Below are 16404 nucleotides of genomic sequence, written 5' to 3' on the forward strand. Positions count from 1 at the left end.
AGCCAGCAGAAAATACGGAGCGTTGCACCGTGATTGGCTCAGTGTTCTGTCACTCATGAGGACACTACTTCACCACCAAGTCTAAGGGTAGACCTAAAAAACGTTTGCCCTTTGGATGATGCCAAAGAGTTACAATAGCAGTGCACAGCCAAGAAGGCTCAAGGTCATTGGCCACAGATAAAATGACGTCAAATAACATTATATGTACAGTAGCTTTGATTGGACTGATCGTGTAAACGTCATACTTTCACAATCTTAGCTAGCAGTCATCATCATGAATCAAGTCGACAATCTACTGGTAAATCATTTTTAATCCATGTCATATGAAGAGAAATTATAGATTAAATGTATCGGTGCTCATCGGCCATTGGACATAAACATTACACAACAAGTTGGAAATTGCAAATTCAACAATGAGTGGTTGGGAAGGAATCAGTGACAGTGGCTGTGTGGTCCCAAATCTGGAATTAAGGGTCTCTTTTACAAGTTTAAAATGCCATGCTGTCAATGAAGCATGATTTGTGCCGCGCTCAAAACTGTTAACTCGGAACTGTGAAAACTTGACTTCAGTGAGTTCAAGTGAACTGGGAAGTCGGGAATAAACGAGCTCCGACTGTGAAAATACGCTTTGAATTTCGTAGCTCTTTCTAGAGTCATCATGATTCAACCTTGTTTTTTTCAGAGTTCCCAGTTGTTTTGAAAGTATCATAAATCCAGAGAATGCCAGACTTGATGACAAAATTTGCCCACAAAGGACCGCCGTGCCACCTTCCTGTTCAAGTGAGCACAGCACAACAAGGTGAGTCCAAAAATGTATTGTATGCTGCTGCATAAATTATGTAATATGTCGGGAGATGTGTATTCTGTAGCTAAGAAAGTGATACTACGTGTATGTTGTGTAGTAAAATGTTAGTAGCCCATGTGCCTCACCCTAATAATTTGGTCTATTTTCCCCTCTTAATTTTGCCTACTGTTCTGACTTGGTGGTGCACATGTAGCCTATAACCTGTTTTAGAGGAATGCAATCATCAAATATTGTAAGAGATTTCATTGTCTGCTTATATGCCACTTTTATTTATCCTACGGTTCTGACTTGGTGTACAGGGAGAACACTGTAAGAAAGGCCCATGTTCTGAATTCTGTCGCTGTACATTTCAAAAGTGCTAAACAAATAGTTACATTGACTATGTCCGCCCTAGCTCGCTCATTAACGTTTTAATCAAAATGACGGATTGCCTCGTATCTGCTTGTCATCCCCTTTATGCCATAGTTTGTACATCTCAATTGTCATTAGAAACCACATTTGTTTAAGAAAGTCAGCCATATCAACTATGTTTTTTTTAAAGGCAGTAAATGAGGCTGAATGAACTGTTTCGCTGCCAGACAAGGCTCCACTGATAGCCAGATGTAGCATTGGTAAGATGTTGGCACTGCTGTTGGGACAGCTTTATGTAGGCCCTAACAGTTTGTGGGCACCGTTTGTCACCATTACAGTGCAATTAATATACTGTTTAGTGTTGTGTTGTGTATGACATGCATCCCACATCATTTTTTTTTGTTGCCCCACCAGATTTACATGCTAAAATCGCCAATGGAAGGGAGAGACTCTTCATCAAAGAACAGTAGGATGGATGAAGTGAACTTCATTTCTCCGTCCACCATACAGGTCAATCGACGTGCACCAACTACTCAATCAATGTTCCTCAACCTTTATTTATTGCGCCACCCCAGAAATAACCCCCTTGATAGGCGCTCTGCTACGAAAATCCATGCAGGAAACATTCCACTCCGATATCTTTTTGAGTCTTAAACTACACAAAACTGATGTAGAGTCCAAACATATTACTACTCTTCTTGGTTGCACCTCCACTATCCACTGCAATCCAACAATTATCGCAACCATTTCTGTTGAATATACAGATAAATAATTTGTTAGTCTCTTACATAGATTAATATCAAACGCAGGAATAAATACACCTGCTCCTGTCTTCCAATTCATGGAATCCTTTGAACCATTTGTATACACTGCAAAACAAGAATAAAACGGATTACTTGTCACGTCCTGATCTGTTTCACCTGTTCTTGTGATTGTCTCCATCTCCTCCAGGTGTCGCTTATTTTCCCCAGTGTATTTATCCCAGTGTTTCCTGTCTCTCTGTGCCAGTTCATCTTGTATGTTCCCGCCTGACCCTTCTGCCTGCCCTGACATCGAGCCTTTCTGGCACTTTTTACCTCTTGACCTTTTGGACTCTTGACCTTTTGCCTGTCCACGACCATTCTCTTGCCTACTCCTTTTTGGATTATAAATAAACTACAAAGACTCTAACCATCTGCCTCCTGTGTCTGCATCTGGGTCTCGCCTTGTGCCCTTATATTACTAATATATTGATCCACTATTGTTCCTACATTAACCACTGTTTATTTTCTTCAGACTAAGATCAACATATGGTCTTGTATAAAACTATGGTGGCACATTTCCTAACGCCACAGATGGCCATATAACAATATCTCTGAGTCCATATTCTTCAACCCTTTTTCCAATCTCTGGGCCAAAACCCTTCTTTTGATATCGTTCATATTCCCAGCAGTCTTTCAATACTGTCAGTGTAGGATGATATACTGTACTACCCTTCAGTCTTGCCTATTCTGCCAGGGCTAGCTTAACTCATCTAAGGGATAGTGGCATTTCCCCAGTATCTAATTCTAAAGCCTCAACCGGTGTAGTTTTAAATGCAAAACACAACAGCAATGTAAAAGCCGCAAAACCATATACAAAGCACCCATTATCTATGGACGATCTCATCAAAGTACAATAAATATTCAGTAAAGATTGCCTATTTGCACCCCAATCATGCCCAACTATTGTCCTCATAAGATGTAATACTTCCTTACAATTAGTCTCAATACATGTAACGTGACATCTCCATGTAAGCTTTTCATCAAACTATAGCCCCAAATAATACAATTCTGTTACCCTTTCCATTCGTTCTACATATAATTAAACACTAACATCTTCCTTAATCTTTTTGTTAGCGAACAACATGTGGCAAGATTTAGATAAAGATAACTTGAAACCCCATGATAATGACCATTCCTCTACTGCTGCAACAGCACCTTGCATTTTCTCTATTACAGAAGGAATATTCCTTCCCCTTTTCCAAATGGCACCATCATCTGCTTGTAACGCTGCCCCTATACCCTTTCCGATATCCCCAAAGATATCATCAATCATCAACGTGAATAAGATAGGACTAATAGCACTACCCTGTGGAGTTCCATTTTCCACCTCATATTCTCTTGATAACTCCAATCCCAGCCTGACCTGGAAGATTCGGTCAAACAAGAAATCCATAATCCAGTTAAATGGGGTAGATGGGGTACTTGAGAAGACTCATGAGACCATAGGCCTACTGGTAAAATGCACACGAGTGGGTACTTTAGGGGTACTTTGGGCAGAGCCAATTTCATATGGTGGTACAGTTACCGAAAAAGGTTGGGAACCACTGTTCTAGATAATACATCAATCTTCCTACAATCAACTTTTCCATTCATTTACAGAGATTTGATGTACGTGCAATAGGTCTATAACTAGCAGGATTGGATGGATCTTTACCAGGCTTGACAAAAGGCAAAACCACAGTACGTTTCCATCCTGATGGTAGCACTCCTGTCCTCCATATTTTGTTAAATAAACTCAAAATCTTTCCCAAAACTTCTGTAGGCAGATGTTTAAACATAATGTAGCATAATCAATCCTCACCTGGAGCAGTGAAACCCCACCCCTCTGAAGCCCTTTCAAACATGGCGAATTCAGCATCCAATGACTCTCCAGAATCACACTTCTTACGGTTTACATCTTGATGCATTTTTATATTTTCTTCCGTACGTCTTTTACATTCATCTCGTAGATTGCCAACTTCATGCACTGCTGCAAAAGCTCTTCCTAGTGCGTCTGCTTTTTCTTTGTTTGGAACAGCCATAACATCTTTCTCAGCTATCACAGGTATCTGTCCTGTCTGTCCTTTCCCCATCATCCTCTTTAGCATTTTCCACACATCCCCCAGTTGTGTTTCCCTTCCTATAGAAGAACAGAAATCCCACCATGCACCTTTCTTTGTGTTCCTAATGACTTTCCTATAGCCCAATGCTCTCTTTCTCTGAAAGACTATCATGCTATCAAATGTCAAATTATTCTTCAATGTTTTAAAAGCATTATCACGATCAATCGCCTTATTACATGCTTCCGTCCACCAAGGAACTGTCTTTCCTCTACCATCCCCCTCATCTTATTGGAATAGCCAATAAGGCAGCATCCAATATGACTGAATTTACAGATGCAGCACAGTTTTCTACTGACCCTTCCATTGACAATTTATGACTCTCATTTTCACACAAAGTGTAAAAAAGTTCCCAGATTGCTTTGTCAAAGCACCAATTTGAAACCAGTTCCCTTTTCTGAAAACATATGTCAAGCTCTATGTTGCACATGACTGGGAAATGATCACTACCTATTGTGGAATCTATCTTCAAATCCCACTCACGTATAATGGAGTAATGGAATGAAGGAGGACACCAATGTAAAATCTAAACATGACGATGTACCTCTAGTCACATTTACCCGTGTCCCCCGACCATCATTATACAAACTAGTCCCCTCCGCTCCATAAAATCTTCAACCACTAAACAATTGGCATCTGTGGTATTTCTGCCCCACAAGCTGTTATGCATATTGAAATCTCCACACCATAGCTCCTTATCACCTTCACTGGATTTCGCAACTATGTCTAACTCAGATACAGCGATGGGCTTACAAGGACTATAGTAATTAAAACACTCCAGTCTGAACTTAAATGACTTAAACCAGGTAGAAAGTGTGTAGAAATGATAATGAATTTACATTTTTTATAATTTAATCTCTGAACAATCTTTCTTCAATAACAGTATTTTCAAATATAGAGCTATTGGCAGAGCCATTTTAGTTGATTTCGTGGTGTCAAACCAGTGAGTTTATTAACATTCTTCTTCCCTGGCCTTAGTTATCTTTGTTCGCTTTATTATTTTAGTTAGGTCAGGGTGTGACATGGGGGATGTATGTGTTTTGTATTGTCTAGGGGTTTTTGTATGTTTATGGGGCAGTGTTCAGTCTAGGTGTATGTATGTCTATGGTTGCCTAGATTGGTTCTCAATTAGAGACAGCTGTCTATCGTTGTCTCTGATTGGGAACCATATTTAGGGTGCCATATTCATTAGGTAGTTCGTGGGTGATTGTCTATGTGTAAGTTGCCTGTGTCTGCACTTATTGTTTATATAGCTTCACGTTTTTTGTTTAGTTTGTAAAGTGTTCTTCGTTTCGTCTTCGTCTTAAATAAAAAGAGAAGATGTATTGTTATCACGCTGCGCCTTGGTCCTCCTCTCTTCAATGTTGTTCCCTTGTCATGAAATTGCTACATTTAATAACAATATAGCATTTAAAATATACAGAAGAAATATATAAACGCAACATGTAAAGTGTTGGTCCCATTTTTTTTGAGCTGTGTTAAAAGATCCCAGAAAGTTTCCATATGCACAAAAAGCTTATTTCTCTCAAATTGTATGCACAAATTAGTTTACATCCCTTTTAGTGAGCATTTCTCCTTCGCCAAGATAATCCATCTACCTGACAGGTGTGGCATATCAAGAAGCTGATTAAACAGCATGATCATTACTCAGGTGCACCTTGTGCTGGGACAATAAAAGAACACTCTAAAATGTGCAGTTTTGAGGGAGTGTGCAATTGGCATGCTGACTGCAGGAATGTCAACCAGAGCTGTTTCCAGACAATTGAATGTTAATTTCTCTACCATAAGCAACCTCCATCTTAGTTTTACAGAATTTGGCAATACGTCCAACAGACCTCAAAACAGCAGACAACGTGTAACCATGCCAGCCCAGGACCTCCTCATCCGGCTTCTTCACCTCCGGGATCGTATGAGAGGGTACTGAGTCATGGTGGGCATTCCGGCTCTTTCAGTGAGCCGGCTCGTTTGGCTCAGCTCACCAAAAAGAGACGGCTCTTTTGGCTCCAAAATGGCTCTTTAAAATATTTATTTTTGTATTTTTTCAAGCCAAACAGTTTGCAGTTTGACTTGATTGGTGTTAAAACAATTCTAATTAAATTATCAAATGAAATCATACTCTACCTTAACCACAATGTATTTAAAAATGCATTGGTTTGTTGTGAAAAAAAAAATGCTATTAAACATTTGCATTTAAAGTATAACTTTTTAATGTATATAAACAAAGTGCATATAAATCTAACCATTCAAAACGAATAGAATCTGAACAGCATAATAGAATATTGTACCATATCAAAGAAAAATAAATAACAAATTTCTAAACTGCAGCATCCCACATATTGAAATAAATGTAAAAAAGAAGGATACTATCACAGAAGTGCATTTAAAGTATTACTTTTTTAATGTATATAAACAAAGTGCATATAAATGTAACAATTCAAAATGAATACAATCTGAACAACATAATAATAGAATATTGCTCCATATATGTCAGGATTTGGCCAGGATTGTTCAGGTTTTGGTCACTAGATGCCCCCATTGTGCCTTTTTTTTTTTTTCAATTTAAAGTTTTATTAAGTTTTCAAACAACCAACCAAACACATTCCACATTCACAGATGTGACTTAAAAAAAAAAAAAAAAATAATAATAATAATAATAATAATAATACAAAATTGTTTTATATATATATATATATACATACATACATACATACACACACACACACACACACACAAATAATAATTATAACAAAATTTAAATTATAGAACTTGCAGCAGCACTATCAAGGTTCTTATTAGCTATTTCCAGCCTTAGCTGAGATGACGAGCCAATAATTAGTTTTTAGATTTTACAGCACCTTACACAACACGCATCTGCTCATCTCCCTGATTCCCCCATTCACTCTGTCCAATTTGAAATATAGTTGAGTAGTGGAGACCAGAGTCTATCAAACTTGGGCTGTCTCTTGTGGAGGTCATAAGTGAGCTTTTCAAGAGGGAGAAAGTCAACAATCTGGTCAATCCACATTTTAAATGTAGGAGAAGTATTAGAGGCCCACAATAGAAGAATACATTTCTTAGCAAAGTATGTAATGGTCATGAGCAAATTTTCTCTGTCAGGATCAAGAACAAAGTCCTGCTGGGCATTAAGAAGATAGAGACACGGGGTCATATCAAACTGTACATCTAGTATTTTCTGTGCAGCAGTATGTATAGATTGCCAAAATCTGGCAATCTCTCTACAGCTCCAAAATATATGCATATAGGTTCCACTTTCAGAGGTACATCTTTTACAGTTAGGAGAAATGTCTGTTTTCATTTTATGGAGTCTCAGGGGAGTGTAATAAAATTTGTACAAAAATTTGTAATTAGATTCTTTCATTTTTACATTAGTAGAGGAGCAGTATATCCTGTCGCAAACCTCCGCCCATAACTCCTCACTGATAGTCAGACCAAGGTCCTTTTCCCATATTATTTTCAAAGGAGTAAAGGAGGATCCTCCTTTCTCAGAAAGGAGTCTATAGATATAGGATATTTTGCCTTTAATGGATTGTGCTGTGACAATAAGGGTTTCAACTTCATTCAACTGAGTTCTAAACCTCCTCTTGGAAGTAAATGAGGAGATGACATGTCTAATTTGTAGATATTTAAAAAAATGGGATCTTGGCACATTGAATTCACTGCAGAGCTCTTGAAAGGATTTCAGTGTAGTGGTCTTCTGATGAAATAGGTCTGAAAAGGTCCTGATTCCTAGAGTATGCCAAAGATTAAAGTTGGCATCTCTCAGGGCTTTTGGCAAGTCTGGGTTGCCTACTATAGGCGAGTGAGAACATATTTGGGAGGAGATGCCCAGGTATTTCTTACAGTCCCTCCACGCTCGTAGGGTGCTGTAAATCACAAATGTTTTGGCTATGTTGCCCACTTCACTAAAGTTATTAATGAATATAGTTGAGCTTAGTGGCAATGAACCACAAGATTGGGCTTCTATCTGGATCCACGTTGACTCTTGTCTGTTTGTGATCCATGTTAGCATGTTGCGGATTTGGGCAGACCAGTAGTACAATTGAAGGGAGGGAAGGGCAAGACCACCCTTAGATTCAGGTTTCAATAGAGTGGAGAGCTTGATCCTAGGTTTTTTATTGCCCCATATAAATTTGGTGATGCTTTGGTTAATTGTTTTGAAAAAGGAAGCTGGGAGATAGCATGGGAGCATCTGAAATAAATAGTTCAGTCTAGGGAGGATGTTCATACGGATTACATTAATTCTTCCTACTAAGCTAATTGGGAGGGAGATCCAGGTTTGGAGGTTGTTCTTGATTTGATCCAGGAGTGGAAGATAATTCTCCTTGAAAAGCCTATTCAGATCTGGTGTTATGAATATCCCAAGGTATTGAAACCCCTGTGTCTTCCATTGGAATGGGCATAGTGTCTTCATAGAACTGGTGAGTGTAATATTGAGAGGGCAGACAGTGGATTTGTTAAAATTAATCTTATAACCTGAAAACGTGCCATACTGAGCAATTGTGTCTAAAATGGGAGGAAGGGATTTCTCAGGGTTGGATATGTAGAGCAAGACATCATCCGCGTAAAGCGAAATCTTGTGCTGCAGGCCGCCTGCAGGAACACCCATAATACTTGGATTGCTCCTTATCAACTCTGCCAGAGGCTCCGCCCCCAACAAGTAGAGCAGGGGGGATAGCGAGCACCCTTGTCTTGTGCCCCGTCCCAAAGGGAATCTGTCAGAGTTCAGTCCGTTAGTAGTCACCATGGCATTTGGATGAGAGTATAGTGATTTGATCCATTTAATAAAGTTTGGGCCCATGTTGAACTTTTCTAAGACTGAGAACAGAAAGCTCCACTCCATCCTGTCGAACGCCTTCTCAGCATCCAGTGAAGCCAGCAGGACAGGGGTCTTCTGTGTGTTTACTTGATCAATAATATCAAAAAGACGGCGAATGTTATCAGAAGAGTATCTGTCTCTAATAAATCCCGTCTGGTCCGCTTTTATTATTTTGGGAAGAAGAGTGTTTAGTCTTTTGGCGAGCAATTTGGTAATTATTTTGTAGTCGAAATCCAACAAGCTTATGGGCCGGAAGGAGGAGCAGGATAGGGGGTCCTTGTCTTTTTTGAGCAACACTGTAATGCGAGCTGTGTGCATTGAGTCTGGGAGAACTCCGTTTTTGCAAAAATCCTCCAGCATTGGCATGAAAATAGGGCTAAGCTGGGGCCAAAAAGCTTTGTAGAACTCTCTGGGGAATCCATCTGGGCCTGGGGACTTGTTAGGTGGCATGGAGGTAATTGCCTCCAGGATCTCCTCAGGAGTGAAGGGGGAGTTGAGATCTTCTTGGTCGGTCTCTGATAGTTTAGGTAGCGAGATTCCCTCTAGGAAGGAGTGGAGTTCTGCCTCCGTGTGTTTTCTCTCAGAGGTATATAGTTTGCAGTAAAAATCATGAAAAGTTAAATTGATATTTTTTGGATCATATGTGACCTCATCCTCTGCTGTTCGGATAGCCATAATTGTACGCTCTGACTGCTCTTTTTTTAATTGATAAGCAAGCAATCTACTAGGCCTATTGCTATACTCATGGTATTTCTGTTTAGTAAAGAAAACTTTTTTTTTAATCTCCCGAGTATAGTCCAAATTCAGTTTGGCTTTGGCTGCTTTAAGTTGACTCCAGGAGGTGCTGTCTAGGGATTGTTTATGTACTTTTTCACAGCGTTCCAGCTCCCTCTCCAGATCTAGCCTGTGTGCTTCCATTGCTTTTTTCTTAGAGGAAGCATATGCAATTAGATGACCTCTTAGTGTGGCTTTAGCAGCGTCCCACATTGTGGCCGGAGAAACAGGAGAATCTTTGTTGTCTTGTGTGTAGTTGTCTATCCATGTAGTTACCAATGTATGGAATGCTTCGTTTGATAGCATGGAGGTGTTGAATTTCCAGCTCTTTGATCTCGGGATGTTTTTGCAGAGGTCAAAGCGGAGGTGGACAAAGGCGTGATCCGAAAGCGCTATGGGTCCGATTGTATACGTGGCTGAATTTATGAAACTCTTTGGGATAAAAATGTAATCTATACGGGAGTAGGTGTTATGGACATTAGAGTAGTATGTATAGTCCATAGCTGAGCTATTAGTCTCTCTCCAGATATCTATCAGTCCCATCTCTTTAGTAAGAGAGTTCAACATCTTTGCAGATCTAGGATTTGTGGTGGGGACTTGAGATGATTTGTCTAGGGTTGGGTTCAGGGTACAATTAAAATCTCCGGCCAACACTCCAAAGGAAACACAATGCTCATTGAACAGGGTTATCATTTTCGACATAAAAGCAGGAGTATCTGTGTTAGGGGCGTATATGTTTAAGATAGTAATTGGTTGCCCATACAGTGACCCAGTTATCAAAATAAATCTCCCCTCCGGATCAGATATGTTTTTGTCAATTATGAATGGAACATTCTTATGGATAAGTATTGCTGTACCTCTACTGTTGGATTTGAAAGATGAGAAATACACCTGTCCCACCCAAGCTCTGCGGAGTTTGGCATGTTCAGCATCACAGAGGTGTGTCTCTTGCAATAGCGCGATGTCTGCTTTTTCCTTTTTTAGAGCACATAGTATCTTTTTCCGTTTTATTGCATGGCCTAGACCGTGGCAGTTCCATGTCAATAGATTTAAGGTACTAGTCATCGTCATCGAACAGTAATCGAACTTTAGTGCAAGTCATCTCTGGGTAAAGGTGGATAGTAGTTACAGCTGCGTTCACATAAAAGGAAAATAAATGGTTTACATAAAATAACAATCTCTGAACACCCCAGCCGAGTTCCCAAACAACTCGACATATCCCGTTGGATCTATTACCTCCCCGCTCAGTCACAATTCTGTGTTCCAACAAAAAAAAAGACCGGGAACAGTTAGCAACGCACAACGTCTCCCCCTCCCCACCAAAGAAATGCCTCATCCTCTCCGCCCCGCATTGAGTAAATGACAACGTAGCCCCCGTCCAGACCACATTAAAAAAGGGAGAAAATAAAATCAATAGCCCAGCCTACATATAGTAGGCCTAGGTTATAATATGGGGCCTATCCCTCTCAGCTAAAGGAACATAAATATAGATTGGACGGCTATAATGACATTTAGCAGGGCGGTGGGTCTTTGGATATCGGCTATATGTTGTCTTACCTCCTTTAGTAATAACAGTAATCGCATTTAGTCAATGGTCCATTTCTCATTGACCGGGGTTGTCTTTCAAAAAACGTTTTGCCTCTTCGGGAGTTTTGAAGTGTCGCAGGGCTCCTTGGTGAAGAATCCTGAGCTCGTTTGGGTATTTGAATCCCCTAAAGATGCCTCGGTCAATGGAGCATTTCTTCACCTCGTCAAACTCTCGGCGCTTTCGGCGTATTCCAGCTGACAGGTCCTGGAGTAAGGTGAGTTTGGCGTTTCCCACTGTAATGGTGTTGGTTTTCGCCGCCTGTAGGACTCGTTCCTTGTCGGTGAATCTCAGGAAACGTATGGTGATTGGGCGCGGTGGTTGTCTGGCTGCTGGTGGGGGCCTCAGTGCTCGGTGAGCTCTCTCGAGTTCTATGGGCCTGTCGGTGGACAGGTGGAGCCACTCGGGAAGTTTGTCTTGCAGGTAGCGGATCAGTGGCATGTTTCCCTCTTCTTTTTCGCCCAGATTTAATAGAACACAATTATTCCTTCGCCCCCTGTTTTCCAGGTCCTCTGTTTTCTCTTCCAGCTGCTCTATTTTTTTTTTAGCATATGCTATTGTTTCCATGGCGTCTGTCAATAAGTTTTCCGTGGATAGGATTCGCCCCTCTGCCTCGTCCAGGCGCCCCGCGTTTATGGTTATCTTGTTGTTTATGTCAGGCAAAGCATTTTCCAGGATTGTCACCTTGCCCCCTATCGCACTGAGCTGAGCGTTAATGGCATCTAGTTTAGTGTTGAGTTCTGTACGTTGGGATCTCAGCTCAGAAAATATGTCTTCGACAGAGTGCGAGGTTGGCATTCGTTGGGCCTCGGGGGGGAACGGGTCCTCTTTCTCCTGGCTAATGGCGCTAGCTTTTTCTGAAGCTAGCTGCTTCTTGGAGGCTTTTTCCGTCGCTAGTACTCGAGTCCGGGTAAAAATGTCACCTGTAGTGTTGCCTTTTGAAGCCGCCATGACTTTTTGACTAAAGCTAAATGAGTTTAAACTTGAAGTGGAGGTAAGATTAGGAATTGGAAACTACTTGTGCGGAGCTCCTAGTTCATGCGGCCATCTCGTTCAGGGGTCACGTGATCCCCCATTGTGCCTTTTTGACCCTTTTGTTTTTCCCTTGTTCTAGTTATTATTTGCACCTGTGCCTCATTTCCCTTGATTGTATTTAAACCCTTAGTGTTCCTCGCTCTGTGTTTGTATGTTAGCACCCAGCCCCAGCCATGCTGTGAACTTTTGTTTCTCCAGTTGGATTTTCTTGAGGTACTCTGGTTTTGTTCTTGTTAATTTTTGTTGATTCTTTTGAGGTTTGTTTTTTCCCTGCTGTTCTTACCACTTTGTGGATTTTCCTTGTGTCTTGGAGGATATACATTTTTTCTCTTGGATTTACTTTTGACGTTGTGGATTTATATTTTTGCCTGAAGATCTTTTCCTTTTTTCTTTATTAAATCACCGTCTCAAGTACTGCTGTGTCTGCCTCATCTTCTGGGTTCTGCCGACTATTAGTGACTCAGTTTACTAAGTGACTGTTTCTCACACCGGAGACCCGAGTTCGTAACCGGGTCCTGACAATATCAAAGAAAAATAAATAACAATGTGCAAAACTGCAGCATCCCACTTAAAACATTAAACTGGTCCCTCTTTTCTCTCTTTATTGCCATGTTATAACCAGCAGCACACAGCAATGCTGACCATATTTTGCTTTTATGAGAGATTTGATATTCCTGTGTAAGGGTCTGCAGCGAATCACAGCCAGCCACCAGAGAGAAGCAAATGTAACCACAGGACATGTGACAGAGTTGATGGACACCCTATGTTCATCAATGGACAGAAAGTTCCACAGAATGGAATATAATCACGTGCTATCAGAAACCGCTGCACTTGACCCCAGGTTTAAGAAGTTAGCCTTCAGTGATGTCAGAGCAATTGATGAGGCTCTTCAAAGAATAACCTCAGCAGCAGGGAGGGACAGCCCCAGCAGTCAGATGGCTCAGGCACCAGGGAAACAGGAAGAAGAGGGATCAGATGGAGCAGAAGCACCAACAGTAGTGCCACAAACGTCTGCTGTTTGGATGCTGTTTGACGAGAGAGCAACTGGGGATGCAGCACAAAGGAATCCCTCAGCAGATGCCATAATGGAGGTCCGATCCTATTTGGAGGATCTTGTTTTGGCAAATTCTACACTGTGCTCTAACATTGTCTACATTATTAAAATGCATCCAAATGCCAATGTGCTTCCGACTCATTTTCCAGCTGTCTTCACAGCTGTCCTTCCTCTCTCTCCTCGGCTGCTAAGTGTGTGACTGAGTGAGTTGGCTCGGCCCTCCCTCACGCATCTTTGGTTCATTGATTGACACTGCGTGTCTGATTGACAGGAACAACAGGTGAGGCTGTTAGTCTGAGCAGACAGTCAGAACGAATGGGTGTGCGCTTGAGCATTTAGGCCTATATTATTTGATTTGTTTTTTTGTTCTTTGAATTAGTTAATTCTATTCATTTAAATATTTGGATTATTCATATCTTCATTTTAAAATATTTTTATAAATATTAGGCTCTTCTGATATGCGAGCCGGCTCTTAGAGTTGACTGGTTTCCGAACGACCCATCACTAGTAATGAGGAGTATTTCTGTCTATAATAAAGCCCTTTTGTAGAGAAAAACTCATTGGCTGGGTCTGGCTCCCCAGTGGGTGGGCCTATGCCCTCCCACGCCGACTAATGGCTGCGCCCTTGCCCAGTCATGTGAAATCCATAAATTAGGGCCTAGTGAATTTATTTCAATTGACTGATTTCCTTATATGAACTGTAACTCAGTAAAATATTTTAAATTGTTGCATGTTGGCGTTCATATTTGCGTTCAGTATAGTTTTCCACATTGTATTTTGGCGATTATTTTGGGTCGCGACAGGCAACCTGGTTCAATTCCGGTCCCGACTCAAAACCAGTTGAGAACGCCTGCTCTATTCTATCACTTCTCAGAGAGATAAACCCAGGTATAATATAATCCAATTGCGGTTTAAGCCAGGATTCTTGTGCAGTATATCCGGTTAAACATCTAAATAATGTTTTAACTTCTTCAATTCTTATCCATTGGCTATCAAACTCCTCAAGCTTTCCATTGAACAACAAAGAACACCATAATAGTATTTATTATCCTGATCATCATTTGAATTCTGGTTCAGCATCCGATGTATCATTTCTACCGTAACTTCAGATATCCCTAGAATGTCTTTGGCTGCCTTCACTACTTATTTTATTCAAGCAGTCCCACTCTTATATGGAGAAGTCATATTAATTTCCCAACACATTAAGTCCAAGAGGTCTACATGATTTCCTACCATGGTTTTCTCTGTAATTGAGCATTTATGCTCGCATATCCCATTAACAACCGGCTGAGTTTCCACTGGCGTCCTCGGAGCCGCCACGATCTGCCAAAATGTTTTATCTGGAGTAATTTGAACACTAGGTTTGTTATTCACTTTCCGAACAGCGTTAGCATAGGATACATTGTTTGCAATTTTGTACCTCTGTGCTTCCATGGCTTTATGTTGTACTTCACATCCTCCGTATGATGCAAATGTTCTCCGCCAGTAACAACGTTTAACTTTAGCTTGAGGATCACATTTCCCACACTCGTGATCCCCACCACACTTTGCACATCTCATTTTATAGATAAAAAAAATTATATATATTCTTATTTTGCACATCTCATTTAACCTTTTCACACATTAGCAACATGCCTCATCCGTTGGCACTTAAAGCACCAAAGTGGAGGCGGCACATACTCTTTAACCAGATAACTGAGTGATCCCCTCAAATTGAAACAATACAGTTGTAGTGTCCACTCAACTGCCTCTCTTTTTGCGTTTCATCCTTTTCGTGTTAATAACTTTTCCTCCTGTCACTGCTTTCCAATGGAATCTCAGCAATTACTCCTCTCATTTTAGACATAGCACCCGGGAATGTGAAATTTCACCAGACCCCCATTTAGTGAGTTTAATTTCAAAACGTTTTCCTGCTGAATTTGACTATTTGGAACGATCAGGACCTTCCCAATAATAAAACTACTGAGCTGTAAATTGGCCCCGCTTCAATAAAACTACCACAAAACGGGTTGGCATCGTTAAATCACCCCAATCTCTTCCCGATAACTGCATTTGTCAAACGCAAGGGATGGAAGTACGTTACTTGCTGGTTCTGGGAACACTACCATATCTTTAGAACGTTATACTCTAACCTCTTTGTCTAGAGTGGTCCTGCGCTTTGCAGTTCTACTCTCAACACTACTCATTGTCTTTTTATTAACACTTTCAAAAAGGCACTCGCACATCTGAGCAATCTTATTTGCAGGTGCATGGCAACAATTGAACAAGATGAAGGAAAAAGGAAACCGCACACTGCTCTTGATAGTATCACCGATATTTAATAAGCTTTACGTATCGGCCACACGGCCTTCGTCAGAGCTTTTGGGATTTTTTGAAAGTTGCACCCTTATGTAGACCTGGCCCCACCCACATCCGTTCTACATATCGAAGGGGGTTGGAGGCAGAGGAAAAACAAATAAGTGCTACCAAATATAACAATATGCATTTCATAAATATTACACAAGTGTATAAATAAGGCATATTGAACACTTCTGTATAATCTCAATGAGGACATAGCAAGTTTTCATTAGTCATTGGGTACATTATATGAAAAACGTCAGAATAATCTACAAGAGACACATATTTCATGTTCCAATTCACAGCATAACATACATAGGCAATTCATCATTAAGTCCTTTTGGAAATAATGTCTGGAGGGTGAAAATCCCAAAACATTCTCTTTTACTCAGAGTACTATTAATATCACCTCCCCTGTCTGATATCTTAACTTTCTCTATGCCACAAAATCTAAAGGTGGAAATGTCATGCTTCAGGTCCAGCGACTGGATAATCCCTGTCGTTTCTCCTGATTGAACTTTTATGTTCACTAATTCTCTGTTTGAGAGAGCGGGTGGTTTTACCGACATAACAGAGCCCACATGGACATTTAATAATGTAAATAACATGGGTGGTGGAACACGTAATAATGTCATTTATTTGGAACCTTTTTCCTGTGTGTGGGTGACAGAAATATTCACACTTTATGATACTGTAACGACCCGGTATTGTGTTCTGTGTTTGT

Source organism: Salvelinus namaycush, chromosome 22, assembly GCF_016432855.1.
Source record: "Salvelinus namaycush isolate Seneca chromosome 22, SaNama_1.0, whole genome shotgun sequence".
Classification (NCBI taxonomy): Eukaryota; Metazoa; Chordata; class Actinopteri; order Salmoniformes; family Salmonidae; genus Salvelinus; species Salvelinus namaycush.